The sequence below is a fragment of the Montipora capricornis genome, chromosome 8 (genome assembly GCF_036669925.1).
Source record: "Montipora capricornis isolate CH-2021 chromosome 8, ASM3666992v2, whole genome shotgun sequence".
NCBI classification, from domain to species: domain Eukaryota; kingdom Metazoa; phylum Cnidaria; class Anthozoa; order Scleractinia; family Acroporidae; genus Montipora; species Montipora capricornis.
In genome coordinates this window covers 34,008,924-34,023,923 of record NC_090890.1, presented here as the reverse complement: position 1 = coordinate 34,023,923, position 15,000 = coordinate 34,008,924, and the positions used below count along the sequence as shown (strand labels likewise).

The window sequence follows — 15,000 nt, the reverse complement described above, 5'->3', positions numbered from 1 at the left end:
GACACATTTCGTAAGTGTTGATTCAGTTCTATGGGAGCAGGTAAACTGGCGGAAAGAAAACAGTGTTTATCCTAGAGGGAGACTACAGAGTCGACAGTTCTGTCTCGTAAAATTAAAAGCCCTTGGCAGTTTCCTCGGTCGTTTAAAACTGAAACATAAGTTGTTGAAAGTGAGCAAAGTGGGAAACGTCCCAACACTTTTCGTATGCGAATGCAGTTTATTTGGGAAATTTAATTGTAAAAATGCTTCTTTAAAAAGGTAAAACTACCCCCAAATCGGGCAAAGACCTCTAATTCTTCGTCAGGCTAAACACATAGTTCTGCCGGTAATTTTAACTACTTTCGGTCTAACTTGCATGGTTACTTAGAAACGCATAGAACATTTAAAGGCGGTATCGAGTGGAAAAAAAGGCAAATCAAATGTTATACTTTCTCCTGGAGCTCAGTTTAGTCACAGTGGAGGTGTTGATGGAGATAAATCACAGTCACGTGCAATGAATAATTGAATATGAACAACGGAATGGGAGGGTTTCGATTCACGGTGGCTTGCGCTTGAAAACAAAAGGAAGTACTTTGGCGTAACAGGTAGAAAATTTCGTTATCGGTTCAAACTTCGTGTTCTGAGCCCCACTTTCGATAAAGGCAACCGTGCACATCAAAGCGTTTTGAAGTGACACAATTTCGGTAAAATGCTTTACACATTGATGCCTGCGATTGGACGAGTGACGACCTGGAGGGATCTTTCATACGCACATAAGAGTGTGTCCGTGGGATGCAAAAACAGTTAACACAAATTGTCCAGTTACAGTGAGCCTCAACTACGGGAAACTTCGGAAAATGGCGAGAGATTACCAGAAAGATAAATCTGTAATCTCTTATTAATGCTACTAAATTTGCAAATGGAATGCTACGAGGCCCTTTTACGGGTTATCAGGGTACGGGATATTTAGGTAAAAAATTATAGGGATACAGGATGTTTTGGGGGAAAATTGACGGGATACGGGATATTTAAAAAACCGAAATGGCATTATGAAGATACAATGCATAGGAATTAACAGGATAGAGGATATTTAGGCCAAAAATTAATGGAATACGGGATACTTAGATCCCCTCTTCCCCTAATGAGGCCTCAACAATCAGCACAGCAATACTATCAGAATTTACTTTCACTAAAGCTTTTTGAGGAATGTTAGGATAAAAAGGTGAGATTTCTTTGAAATACTCCCTGGATATTGGCCGCTTCATTCGTTTGCTTTGGTTACTTTGTGTATAAAACACAAAGACAAACTAGAGTAATATGTCTTTTTGCATGTGATTTATTTTTTGGTATTTGGTTGTTTAAGGCTTTTTAAAAAAATATTCTTTTCACGTTTTTGATTCCTGTACCAGGAGGAATGAATTTATTTCCTGTTGTCCATTGTCATTGACTTGACCCATCACATACCATAAATTGGATGCTAGTTAAGCCCGTTGGATGGGGTTAGCACTTGTATGGGAGACCACTGCGAAGTCCCCGTGAAGATATCAAACTTTTTGTTAAAACTTGATATCATTTTTTGTTTAGTTTGGCCGTGTTAAGGCTATTTTCTTATCTTCTTTCTATACTTTTTATTATTCCAGTAATGGAAGCATTGGATTTACTTTGTTGTCATTTGTCATTTTGATCGATTTTCACTAAAGCATGTTCTTGTCGCGGGGACAATCCACGCAGACCACTGCCGGCCAAATAAAATATTATTTTGTTTTAATGCTAATAAGCCTTTCTAGCCTCGCTAGAATGAGCAATCTCAAAAGAATATTTGTTTCAAGATGAGGGCAGTTGGTCTAATTGCCAACGAGTCAGGCCTTCTGAAGACAGAAGGCCTGGCGAGGCGGCAGCTTATAGAGCCGCGAGAAGATTTTTAGGCGGACGAAATCTCAGAAGCGCTTCAAATTTGAGTGTAATGTAGACCAAAAGCTGTAATGTAGACCAAGGCGATGAAATGTTGACCGTAGCGATAACCAATGAGAGCTAAGCACGAGTACGCCGCGTGATGTTTGCAGCCGCCAGATCACGCAAGCTTGGCTCGTTGGCACTTTAGCGACAGCTATAACTAGTTAATATATATACAACAGAATGTAGAGGTGGCCACCACTTATGAAAGTGGTCCTTTGCCACAATGGCCAATTGAACACGCTGGTTCGCTTTTCAGCAATGGTCAATGAACGCCTTGATGACGCTATGACAACGCTCGCGCTCCTGAGGCGCGAGAGAGCCCGAGATCAAGTCGCGGGTCACGAAAGTCTTTTCAGGTTCCTACAAATACACATTGCAAGAGACGAGATTTTCAAAAAAAAAATTGCAATTTGTGACTATGAAGACTACGACGACCACTTCCTGAATCCCCTACCCTAATTTCAGACTAAAATCTGCGATTTTCCCCACCCTATTTTCAGACACGACCAAAAACTTGATACCCTATTTCAGGCCTGACTCTTAAAATCAATACCCTGAGAAGAGCTTTTATTGATGGTCGTATCGCCTAATGATGAAGACGCAGCTTCTTTTAAAAAACATGACCCAATTCAAGACTTGATTAGCGCACAAACCATACTCTACTTCAGACCAAAATGGTTAAAAATTGATACCGAAAAGGGCTAAAAAACCATACCCCTTTCGGGTCGCACATACCTATTTACACCCCCTCCCAGAGGTGGTGTACTAGTAGTAAAGTATTCATACTGTGTTTTCGCAAATATCATTCACTTGACCTATCACATAAACCTTACCCTACCGCGCACCGGTGGCTCAGTTGGTTGTGCATCGGGCTGTCACGCGGGAGGTCGAGAGTTCGACTCCGACCGTACCAACACTTAGGGTCTTAAAATAACTGAGGAGAAAGTACTGTCTTTGTGATTGAACCCGCAAATGGCTTCTCGGATAAGGACTGTAAACCGGAAGTCCCGTCTCATAGCCCTTGAAATAAAATAGTATGGGACGTTAAAAAACCCACTCACTTCTCGAAAAGAGGAGGGGACGTTGTGACCCGAAAACACTGATCCCCAGTCCGTGGACTCCCACGGAATGCCTTACGGACTATACCCCTACGGATCCCCTCCACGGACCATCCCAAAACAACACAGTAATAAAATAAATAAATTTAAAGAAATAACAACTAAAGAATTGACTTACCGGCTGTCTGAATAGACTACTCGTGTCGGGGAAATCTTAACCGTATTTCGTATCCGCAGTTCATATATGATTCATTTCATATATCATTTTATCGTTGATTCATTCCTCACGGGAACATTAGAACGCACAAATGACCAGCTCCCAACGTCAGCAGCTTCATAGCTCAGTTGGTTAGAGCGTCGCACCGGTATCGCGAGGTTCATAGCTTCACTTGACTAATAATAATAATAATAATAATAATAATAATAATAATAATAATAATAATAATAATAATAGTGGGGATTTGCGCAGGATCTGGTATGACTGTGTAGCCCGATCCTGGAGTGGCAGTCTCTGTTGCACTGAGGTGGCGCAGATGTGCCTTGTAGAATCGCGTGCAGAGGCTGCACGTTCTTTCCTCGCCGCTCTCTTGCATGTAGACTGGACTCTAGCGTTCGCTTGCACCTTTGAAACCCTCGCTTTGACACTTTGCCGCCATGTATCTCGGTGTTTGGCGATGTCCTCCCATGCACTGGTGTCGATTAGTGCAGATCGCAAGTCTCGCTTGATGACGTCCTTGTAGCGCAGCAGTGGTCAATCAACGTGACGGACGCCCTCCCGCAGTTCTCTATAAGAGATTTCTCTTGGCAGGCGGGCAGGCTACATGCGATGTGCATGGCCAAGCCATCGAAGGCGTCGCTGAATGAGCAGTGATGGCATGCTCAGTGAGCCAGCACGCTCCAGGACCTCGGTGTTGGCGACTCTGTCCTGCCACCTGATGTGCAGCAGGCGCCAAAGGCAGCGGAGGTGGAATCCGTTGAGTCGCCGCTCTTGTCTAGCATAGGTTGTCCACCACTCGATGCCATAAAGGAGAGTCGACAGGACAGAAGCTTGGTAGACGCACATCTTGGTCCTTTCGCTCAACAGGTCACTGCCCCACACTCGCTTGTTGAGTTTGGCCATGACAGCAGCTGCTTTGGCGATCCTGAAGCTGATCTCAGCATCGAGCGAAGTTGAGCTTGACACAGTGGAGCCCAAGTAGGTGAAGGTGTCCACAACCTCCAGCTCCGTGTTGTCGATGGTGATGACTGGGGGGGGGGGGGGAAATCAGCACCTTGCGCCAAAATGCAGCATCGTCTGCAAACAGCAGCTCCCATATGAGCACCACGTAAGCTTTGGTTTCGGCGCGGAGTCTGGCAATATTGAAGAGTTTGTCGTCTGACCTCGTCCGGACGTAGACACCTTCTGTACAGTCTACAAAGGCATACTGGAGCAGCATCGAGAAGAAAATCCCGAACAGGGTTTGGAGCAAGGACACTGCTTTACTCCACTGCTGACTGGCAAGGCATTGGAGGTGGCGCTATCGAAGCAGACCACACTCTGCATGTCCTGGTGAAAGGAGGTAATGATTGCCAGGAGCTTTGGAGGGCAGCCAATCTTCTGGAGGATCTTTTTTTTTTATTTAAACATATTAACCATTGTTTGCCCCAAAAGCACCTAGGCTTATCAAGGGGGCTCACAATAATACAGTAATCAGGCTTACATACAGAGAGGCGGAGGATCTTGAAGAGCCCGCTTCTGCTCACCAAGTCAAAAGCTTTGGTGAGGTCCACGAAGGCGAGGAACAATGGCTGCTGCTGCTGTCCACACTTCTCCTGCAGCTGACAGAGGGAGAAGATCGTGTCCACTGTGGACCTCCCGGCTCTGAAGCCACACTGTCACGCGGGGTAGACTTGCAAAGCAAAGCTCTGCAGGCAGGTCAAGGTGACCCAAGCGAAGACTTTGCCAACGATGCTCAGAAGAGAGATGCCGTGATAGTTGTTGCAATCACTACGGTCACCCTTGTTCTTGTACAGGGTGACTATGTTGGCATCTCTCATGTCTTGGGGGATTTAACCTTCTCCCCATGCTTCAAAACGTCCGGTGGGATACCATCCTTCCCCGGAGCCTTGCCACAGGCGAGACCGTCGACGGCTATGCTGAGTTCTTCCAGTGTCGGATGTTGTCAAGCTCCTCTATGACTGGCAACCCAGGCAGGGCATTGAGGGCAGTGTCTGTGCCGATGTTCTGGGTTGAGTAGAGCTCGAGATAATGCTCCACCCAACTCTGCAGCTGCATGCTCTGATCAGTGATGACCTCGTCAGTCTTTGATTTGAGCGGGGCTGTTTTGACGCTAGTAGGGCCAGTGGCAGTTTTGATGACCTCATACATCCCCTTTGCGTGGCCACAGTCAACTGCTAGCTGGATTTTGGTGCATAGGTTCTGCCAGTACAGTTGGCACAGCGGTGAGCAGTCTGCTGGGCCTTGCTCCTAGCTGCTCGAAGGGTGTCGAGTGTGCTTGGGGAAGGGTTCTGCTTGTGAGCCAGCATCACTTTCCTCTTGGCCTCCATGACTGGCTGCATTTCTTCCCAGCAAGCCTCGAACCAGTCAGCATTCTTTCTTGCCGAATGCAGCTCAAGGAGGTGAGACCATTTGGCATCCGGGTTGCTGGTTGTTGGTTGCGCAGCAAGTTTCTCCTGAAGGCTGTCAGCAAAGCTCTGAGCTTTAACGGGGTCGAAAGTGTCACAGGTGCTGATGCGAGGGCGACCCTTGGTCTTGCCGTGGTGGATCTTTCTGGGCTTCAGCCTGACCTTACTTGCAACGAGTGAGTGGTCCGTGTCACAGTCAGCGCCTTGATAGCTTCTTGCGTGGAGGACACTGCTGAGGTCCGCTCTTCTAGTGATGACGAGGTCTAGCTGGTGCCAGTGGCGGGGCTGAGGGTGTCTCCAAGACACTTTGTGCAGCTCCTTAAACTTACAGTAGCTACTCTAAACCTTTTCAGAAACTATCTATCTGATAGAACACAGGTTATGTATTGGACATACGTAAGTATTGGACATACATAAGTTATATTCACTTACAGTTCTATGCAGAGCCAGGGTGTCCCAACCCAACATGTTGAGGATATGCCTTGCCTCAGTTCGGCCAGTTTTGGAGTATGCAGTACCGGTGTGGTAGGACATTACTATCTGTCCGAAGCCATAGAGCGAGTGCAAAAAAGGGCGCTTAACATAATTTACCCCGAAGCAGAGTCATACGCTCATGCACTACAATTAGGTAATCTAGATAGGTTAGATGATAGAAGAGTACACTTGTGTTACAAATATATGGCGAAAATGAAGTCCCCGAGCCACCCTTTGCATCATCTGCTCCCCAGTCCACTCTTGGACGCGCCTAACTATCCCTTAAGGCAGAAAACACAAAAGTATTATCTTTTCCGGAACAAGCAGGCCTGTAGGACTAAGAGAGTAGAAAACGTTTTTACTTTTAAATATTTTGTGACTCTTGATATTTTATGTGACTAATTGATAGTACCACAAGTATTGTTATACTAGTAAATTATTTTATTTTAGATAATTTAAGATTGTAAAACGTACTTGTTAATTTAGTTGTTTTACTGCAAGAGAGTTTTTAATAAACTACTACGATTATTATTATTATTTAACAATATCCATTCTGAAATGAACTACATACGATGTGGGGCCCCCCAGGGCTCAATACTTGCACCCTTATTATTCCATTTATACATCAACGACTTGCCTAACTGTAACCTTTTATATGATGTAAGAATGTATGCTGATGATACTAACCTTACGTATGCAGCAAAAAAGCCTGATGAGTTGTTCTCATCCCTAACACGTGACTTAGACAACCTTAAACAATGGCTTGATTCTAATCGCCCAGTTTTAACGTTGTCAAAACTAAATGCATTGGGAGTCGGCACAAAATCTCGCTACTACCTAGTGACTCAGATATTTGTTATAATGGCCATCCAATAGAAATATTTGACTCTTATAAATGTCTTGGTATACAGGTGGATGAAACGCTATCTTGGGGTCCCCATATCTCTGAGGTTAACCGAAAGGTTTCAAAAGTGCTTGCAGCTCTAAGAAGACTTAAACTACTATGCCCCCAACCAGTGCTCATAACAATCTACAAATCTCTCATTTTACCATATCGTGATTATTGTAGTGCTGCCTGGGGTGGCATTGGTACTGGCTTAAGTAATAAACTCGAAAAATTACAAAACACAGCCACTGCTCGCATAATAGCCGGTGCTGACTGGGATGTAAGATCGGATTCCTCTTAGATTCATTCGGACCTAAACTGGACGAGCCTCCCTGACAGACGTTCCAAACAAATGAAAACCCTTATGCTCAAAACAGTGAACGATCTACTGCCTGAGTATATATTCCAAGATTCGCGAACACTAATACTATCCACAGATACAATTTACGTGACTCAGAGCTAAATCTGTTCATCCCAAGACCGAACTCAGAAGCTCTTAAAGAGATTTCCCGTTACAGGGGTACCATTTCTTGGGAGAGTCTGCCTAGTGGGGCAAAGCAGGTCATGAGTTTGAATAATTTTCTTGTATTACTTACTTACTTACTTACTTACTTACTTAATTAATTAATATGTTAAACCCGACAATGGATTAGATTATGCTGTAAGAATTTTTAAGTAAGTCACATTTTTAGCATTTAGGTAAATCAGATTTTTAATTATAGTCTGTTATTCTACTATTTTATTGGTAATCGTAGACGTAAAACACGGCTCCATGGGAGAGCACTTCTTAGTGAAATGGACAATGTGATGAAAGTTTTGACTTGATCGATTGATTTCTGTTGACAACACAAGGATCACTTGATTCTCGATGACGTCCATATAGAGGTTCGAAACAAGTTGCCCTTTTCATGATTAACAGTCCTTTTCAGCATGATTAAGTAAAGTACGATCGTCCGGGTGAGCGTAGTCCTGAGAGGGACTGTTTGAGGTGACATTGACTGACGTTTCGACAACCTGAGTGGAAGTGGAAGTCATCTTCAGAGTCAAGTGATTTGTGTAACGTCAGTAGATACTATAAAAACTCCGGTCGTACATGTCATTGGCAGGGTTCTATTTAGGATTTATCGTTTGGGGGAGACGTCCCAAGTGGCCGAAGGCCACGAGCTTCCTAGGGGGGTCCGGGGGCATGGTCCCCAGGAAATGTTTTGAAATGAATATGCGCTGAGATGCAATCTGGTGCATTTTGAGACACAATTTTGAGAAATGTTACAGTAGCATTTTATTTTATTTTTTAGTCGTGATCACGTTCTGACAATGTTAAACTGAGCTCCGATATTTGCTAACGTAAACAGAAGAGTTACCCGACACGTCTAATTCCACAAATATTTATACATACTCGTTGACTTGTTAGTACGTCAATAAAATAAATGAACTCAACAACGGCACTTTCCCATTTCTTACCAATGCTCGTAACTACTGCAAAATTCTAGATAACTGTAAACCTGTAAATACAAACTGACCGCGGTAGATGCGACTGTTAACTGACAACGCGTCTAATCGAGTGTGAAAAATACTGGTAAACAAATCATGGCAATTGATCTTTGGAAAATCTCCCTGATCAATTCAGGATCTAAATGTACTTTCCTTCTTTAAAAAGTTGAATTGAAATTGAATTGAATTACAAAGCCAGTTTGCGCTTCTTTAAAATTTTGTAATGATCAACCACTGACTCCAGGACGTAATCTGACAACTGGTCAGGACCTTCGATGCAAATGCGGAGCCTTGTTTTAATTAGCTTCATGGCGCTGAAGGAACGCTCAACAGTGGCTATTGTCACCGGTAATACATTTGCAATCGCAGCTACCTTTGCCAAGTTTATGTGGACTGATCTCGTTGCGTCTGGATGATTTTTCCGGTATAGTTACTTATATACTGTAATGATAACAATATTTTTGGGGGGGAAGCTTCTACCCCTCAAATACCCTAGATAGAACCCTGATTGGTCAACTTATTCATGATGTTATTGGTCGACTTTCAGTTGAGCCTAGATGTAATTAGCTGTGAAGACTTAACAATGCTTGGTGCATTTCGATCCGTCTATAGGTTTAAGGTCTGTACGTGTGTCGTAGAATACGTCGAACAGTACTGTAAGAGAGTAAATCACGGTGTTGATGTCATCGATGAGTCGTTTGTAGGTTGCGGGAAGTTGCAGGCATCGGTTTATTGGTGTCTGTGCTAAGTTAACAAACCAGCTTTCCAGTACGATCCGTTGGTAGTAGTTAGTGCTGTGGGTAACACATTCAGCAGAGTCCCAGTCGATTCTGTGGTTTGTCTGCAGACGGTGTTCAGCTATGTTATTGTTGATGTCACCGTTCCCCGACACTCGTCTGTGTTTAGTGAGTCTAACGCTCCGATTCAATTTCTGCCGGTCACTTGACTCTGAAGATGACTTCCGCTCAGGTTGTCTAAACGTACGTCAATGTCATCTCAAACAGTCCTCCTCAAGACTTAACTCACCCGGACGATCGTACTTTACTTAATGATTTGACTCCTTGGTTCAAACCACTTACGAGTCCTTCTTAGGTCGGCTATCACAAGGTCGACCTCACTTGATCAAGACATGTTATGATTCCTAGATTCAAACCATTAATACATTTTTTGCGACTGCTAATTTGTTAGCTAAAGTACAAGTTTTAATTTTCTGTTCCAATAATTGGAAAATCCAGTTTGTTGCTTGGAGTGACTTGTTTATCCATTCGTTCTCTTGACTATCACTGGCTCCGATATGGGACTGCGCCGTCTCCAATAATCCACCGCAACAACAGCATACCAGCCTTGAGTGAATCCCCTGTTTTCTGCACGAAAATAAAACACTATGAACAAGCCGTCAACTTTGTATATAATTCTTTTCGATACGAAATGAGCCATGTTTGAGCAAGCTACGAGAACGTCATCTAAATTTTAATATAACTTCGCGTTTAAATACTCTAATCAAGTGGCTATTCCAAATCGTTCGGGCAAGGAAAATGTGCACCAACTTTTCAGGAATAAAATTTACATTAGAATGTTAACCTTTGGAAAAAAAATTGAAAAATAATGTTCTGGTTCTTACGTCCATCACAAAACCATAAACATTGTTGTTGTCAGAACGAGAATAGCAAATCAATTTACAAAAAAACGAAGCACGTATGTGGGTGCAGTTCTACCTATGCGCGCAGTGATAGAAGATCAGTATCAATTTTCTCCAAAAATGTATTAATAATTCATGAGCCTAACAGCCTCTAAAAACATCGATAAAACACCACGGTTAGGGTTAGTGTTTTAAAACCCGCTAAAACACTGCTGCTCGTTTTTTAAACGTTACATTATTTTCGCGAGAAAAAAAAATAAACATTACAATTTTACCACAATAGTGTTGTTCTTCTCCTTCTGATCGAAAAAGGATAGGCCCTGAAAAGGGGTTACAACAACTGGCAAATTTTGATTTCTTTGCCATTCAAAGCCCAACTACATGACCAACCAACTTACCTTCAGAAAGTGTATGATGATAACTGGTAAAGATTATATCGACTTCATTAACTCGTTTAAATGGGCCATGCGCACTCTTACAAGAGTACAAGACTTCAAAAGAAAGAATACACCTAAAGACAAGGAAGAACAATTGATTGACAGGCAATGACTTGATCTGCTGAAAATGAGTGAGATATAGTTTGCAATAACATACAACATACATGCAACATCACGAAACTAATAATAATAATAATAATAATAATAATAATAATAATAAAATAACAAAAATAATAAGCCTAACAATAATCATAATGATAATAATAATATTATTATTAGCTGAGCAAAACTGGTCTGCTAATTGGGGACACTGAACTGAAATCAAATCAAAGAACATGAAATCAAAGAAGATCAATTCAAACGTTGGTTTTTGATGAAAGAGGAAAACAGGAATACCTGGAGATAAACTTCTCGTAGCAGAGTAAGAAATTCAACGCACATATGACGTTAGTACAGAAATTGATCCCGGGCCACATTGGTGGAAAGCATTACTGCTCTTATCACTGCGACAACTCTGCTAATGTCTACCGAATGAGCATACTTAACAATTATCCTGCGAAATCACGCGGATTATCTCCTGATACTTAGGCTACGAGGCCGTAGGCCGAGTTGGCTAAAATCAGGATTCCGCAAGATTGAGCAGGATAATTGTTTTCTTCTTCAACACATTGACAGCAAAGCACAATTTTCTTCGTTTATTGGGAAAAAAAGCTGGAAAAACTGCCATTTTTCTCCGCGACACACAAAATTACGCATATCGCAGGATATCTGTTAAGTACGCACGACGAATATTATGCGCGCTATGACCATATTTCTACATTGTCACAATAGGGCAGTTTATACGAGAGAAAATAAGCCGCGGCTTACTCTGGCCGCGGCGTACATAATACGCGAAAGGAACTATTTATAGTTATTATAATACGAGTATAAACGCCTAGGCCAGGATAAGCCACGACTTGAGAAAGTCGTGAACGTAGATTTGTACCATTTAGACGGGGTGTTCGCATCTTATGTAAGCCGCGGCTTATTTTCTCTCGTATAAAGGGCCCTAATGTGTTGAATAATAATATCAATTATATGACACGATGTCATATGTGGGTGCATAACGTTAGTTCAACTCTGCTTGGAAACATGATTTTCATATTTGATTCAATCTATGTTTGTGTTGATTTTGTAGTGTTCCTGCCAGAAGTTTCATTGCTTAATCACTTGACACTTATTCTCTGTTATGCTTGCTCTTGAATGAAAAGAGTGGACAACAAAGGGGATATGGTGAGAGGAACAAGGTTACAGTGTACCTTGAAGGTATATCTCTCCAGGTCACTAGAAATTCATAAGGTGACACACTGATAAGCTTCACTCCCTTGACCTATAGACAACGTGCACTTTGTTAATGGCGTGAACATGATGGTCTTCTAGAGAGGATAAAACCTCTCAGTAAAGTTACAGCTGTAGTTTACCAAATTTTCTATTCATTACGGAAAGGATGAGTTACTCTTTAAAAAAATCACAAACACACTGTAAAGAGCCAATCAAAACTTGGTTTTGAATATCAAGTTTAGTATCAGTGTTATTTTCTCTTTAATATTAGAAAGGCTTTGTTACCTGTGAAGGAGGCGAAGCAGTCTTTGCACAAATATGAATCAAACTTATTCCTGGCAATGGGAGCGTAAGTGATAGATTGAACTGCGAGAAAGACGGCAGAATTGTAGGGCCAATAGTTCTGACAGGTTCCTGAAAAGTGTGAAAAAGGCCTTTTACCTGTTAGAGAGATGAAATGAAAAGGCTACGCTCTAACCCTAACACTAATCCTGAAAAAAACACTGAATCCTTTACCGGTACTCCTTCGAGGTACGTTAAAAGTACGGCGGAGGTCAACCAATAGAAAAGCTTGTCTCGAAGGAGTTTTATTGCATAATGATAGGACATTCAGCCCTTTACCAGACCCGTCAATGCGAAAATTTATTTTTGATGGCAAAAAGTTTTTTTTAAATCACAGAAATGAAAATTAATTTAATTTTTGAAAGACCACACACCAGACACGCATTAAATGAGACCCCGGAGTTACCTTGAAAACTACAGATCGCTTCATTACCATTAATGTAATTGTACTATACAACTAGAGATACCTGATACCTGGTGAAAACGGAGTTCTCTCAACTGTTCATCTGTAGGGAATACCGGAGACCCCATGTGCTGCCACAGCTGATATGGACTGCCATTATCATTATCCAAACTATACACAACAAATACCAACTCTTTTCTAAATGGCATATTCGCTATGGCAACGTTCACTTGTGAAACTGATCTTCTTTCTAATGTATCGTTGCTGTTGTAAAATATGGCTGCAAATTCCCAGTCACTATGATTGGACACTTCTTGAGGAAAACGAACAGTGGGCAATACTCCAAGATCACTGTCGGTATTAACAGATGTGAAAAAACTATTGATCTGTTGATCACCTAGCAGAGCCAGCAAACCCATGACACTTAAAACAGGTTTCTTGACAAATTCAACCTTGCGGGGATGAGAGTGGTTCATTTGGAATCTTGCCAGCAAGGTACGCTGACGGAAGTACAGAGGGGCAAAATTCATGAAGCCATTGTCATTGCTTAATAGGTTATATCTGAAAAGTAAAAAGACATGATGGTATAATCAAATTCATTAAAGGATTAAGAAGAAAAACGTGTGGCAAAAGCAATATCTGGAAAACACTTGTGATTTAGTAGGGTTCGTAGACGCACGATGCAAAAGGACTTAAATCTTAAACCTTACTGTCAATGGATTGTTAAGCAAAAACTTGAGCCTGTTTTTTTTTTTTTTCAAAATCGTATACTGGAGTATGCTTACATGTAGTATGACTATACAATGGTCGAAACATAGTTGTCTTTTATTGCTCCACTTATTATCTGTAAGCGATGAGCTAAAATGGAATCAAATATTACAAGGCGGTTTGCAACGATATTTGAGGCTCTCGTAGTCCTGTAAAATACACTCTCTACACACCTGATACTGAAATTTGATTTCAACAAAAGACTTTGGTGCAATGCCAGTATCTGCAACAAACAGATTGTACACCTAGTAAAATTCAGTATGTCACAAACAGATAAATCCACCCCGATTCCAACAAGATCATCTGCACACAAGATACTATATGACATATCGTACATTTGAACTGCAAACTACACTTAGTCTAGTAAATGATTTCTTTTGAGAATGACTGTCAATCATCACAAGTGAAGGAAGCTACTAAAGCAGTTGCAAGGAAACCTGGAAAAACCCAGGCTTGAACAGGTTCCATGATCACTCTTTGACAGAGTGGCAGACATGCAGAGTATCAATGATACCAAGTCCCAACAAATCTCCTGAAGCTCGGGGCTTGAGCATGACAACTAGACATCGCGTGATGGTTTTTCTGATAGTGCTATTCACCAGATAAGTCACAGCCCAGTGGATATCAGCCTTATTATTGACCGATTATTGAGTTATTCAGTGAATAGATCTATCCAAGGCTGGATGCAAAAATGACATTACTGTCGCAATTACTCATTTTTGTTCAGCAAGCATGCCTACATGTATGCCACTCATTGTTAAATGCACCACTTTTATCAATCTAATAAATGTCATTTAACATTGCTTTCCAAAGTGTCCTGCACCACAAATGTGAAGAAATTAAATTTTTGTTCACCTTGACAACAATAGCTGCATAAGTTGCATCTGCTCTCCAGTCCTCACCCAAACTCCAACCAACCAGTGGGTCCCCTTCGTCATTGTACACTGGTGTAGTTTGATACTTATGAAACATGTGAGCCATCTCTTCTAGAGTTACTTTTTCATTGTGTAAAATAGTCATAGAGTGTCCTTGGCCCTTGATGTGGAATGAAATAAAATCAAGCCGTACACCTTTCTCACCGGTGAAGAAATTGGTGCCATTGTTACAGTGCTGAAGTAAAGACTGCAGATGAATAACAAATGAACAACATATTAGGTATAAAACAGCCCGCCTGTTAATTGCAGCTGTCTGCTATGGCTTCTGGCTCCTCTCATCTGGAGCAGAAGGAAGAGAAGCATTGACATTCACAATCTTGACAGCAAATTGCAATCAGGAAATCAATACTGATTTAATTATGACTGGTTGCAGTTACCAAAGGTTTTGTACCTAGGAGGCTACTTATTTTCATTAACGGTATTACTTCGCCTGGTGAAAATGCTAGCTATATCTTTTTATACACAGGGCAGCTGAGAAGCCCAGTGGGACAATTTCCCATTGATAAAAATTTTATTAGTTCTGTTAATTACAGCTTCTGTTTTTTCTACTGGATAAAAACAAGCTGTAACAGCACCGCCTAATCTAGTTATAAAACATATACGTTGGGGACTCCATATAGGTAGGGGACTCCATATGGGGTCTCAGGGAGTAGTGTCCTTGCCTTCCCGAGCTAGTTCTATTTCGTC

General features: G+C 41.8%; 1 protein-coding gene and 1 pseudogene across 1 annotated transcript in view; one reads left to right on the top strand and one right to left on the bottom strand.

Moving 5' to 3' along the window:
* Positions 1 to 6,520: 6,520 nt before the first annotated feature.
* Positions 6,521 to 15,000, bottom strand: part of LOC138013956 (alpha-L-iduronidase-like) — a 15,101-nt pseudogene continuing 6,621 nt past the window's right edge.
* Positions 14,509 to 15,000, top strand: part of LOC138059976 (uncharacterized) — a 5,144-nt gene continuing 4,652 nt past the window's right edge. Inside the window, exon 1 of the mRNA XM_068905639.1 lies at positions 14,509 to 15,000. This exon is cut by the window's right edge and continues 4,652 nt beyond it. The gene's annotated coding sequence lies outside the window, so the exon portion shown is untranslated.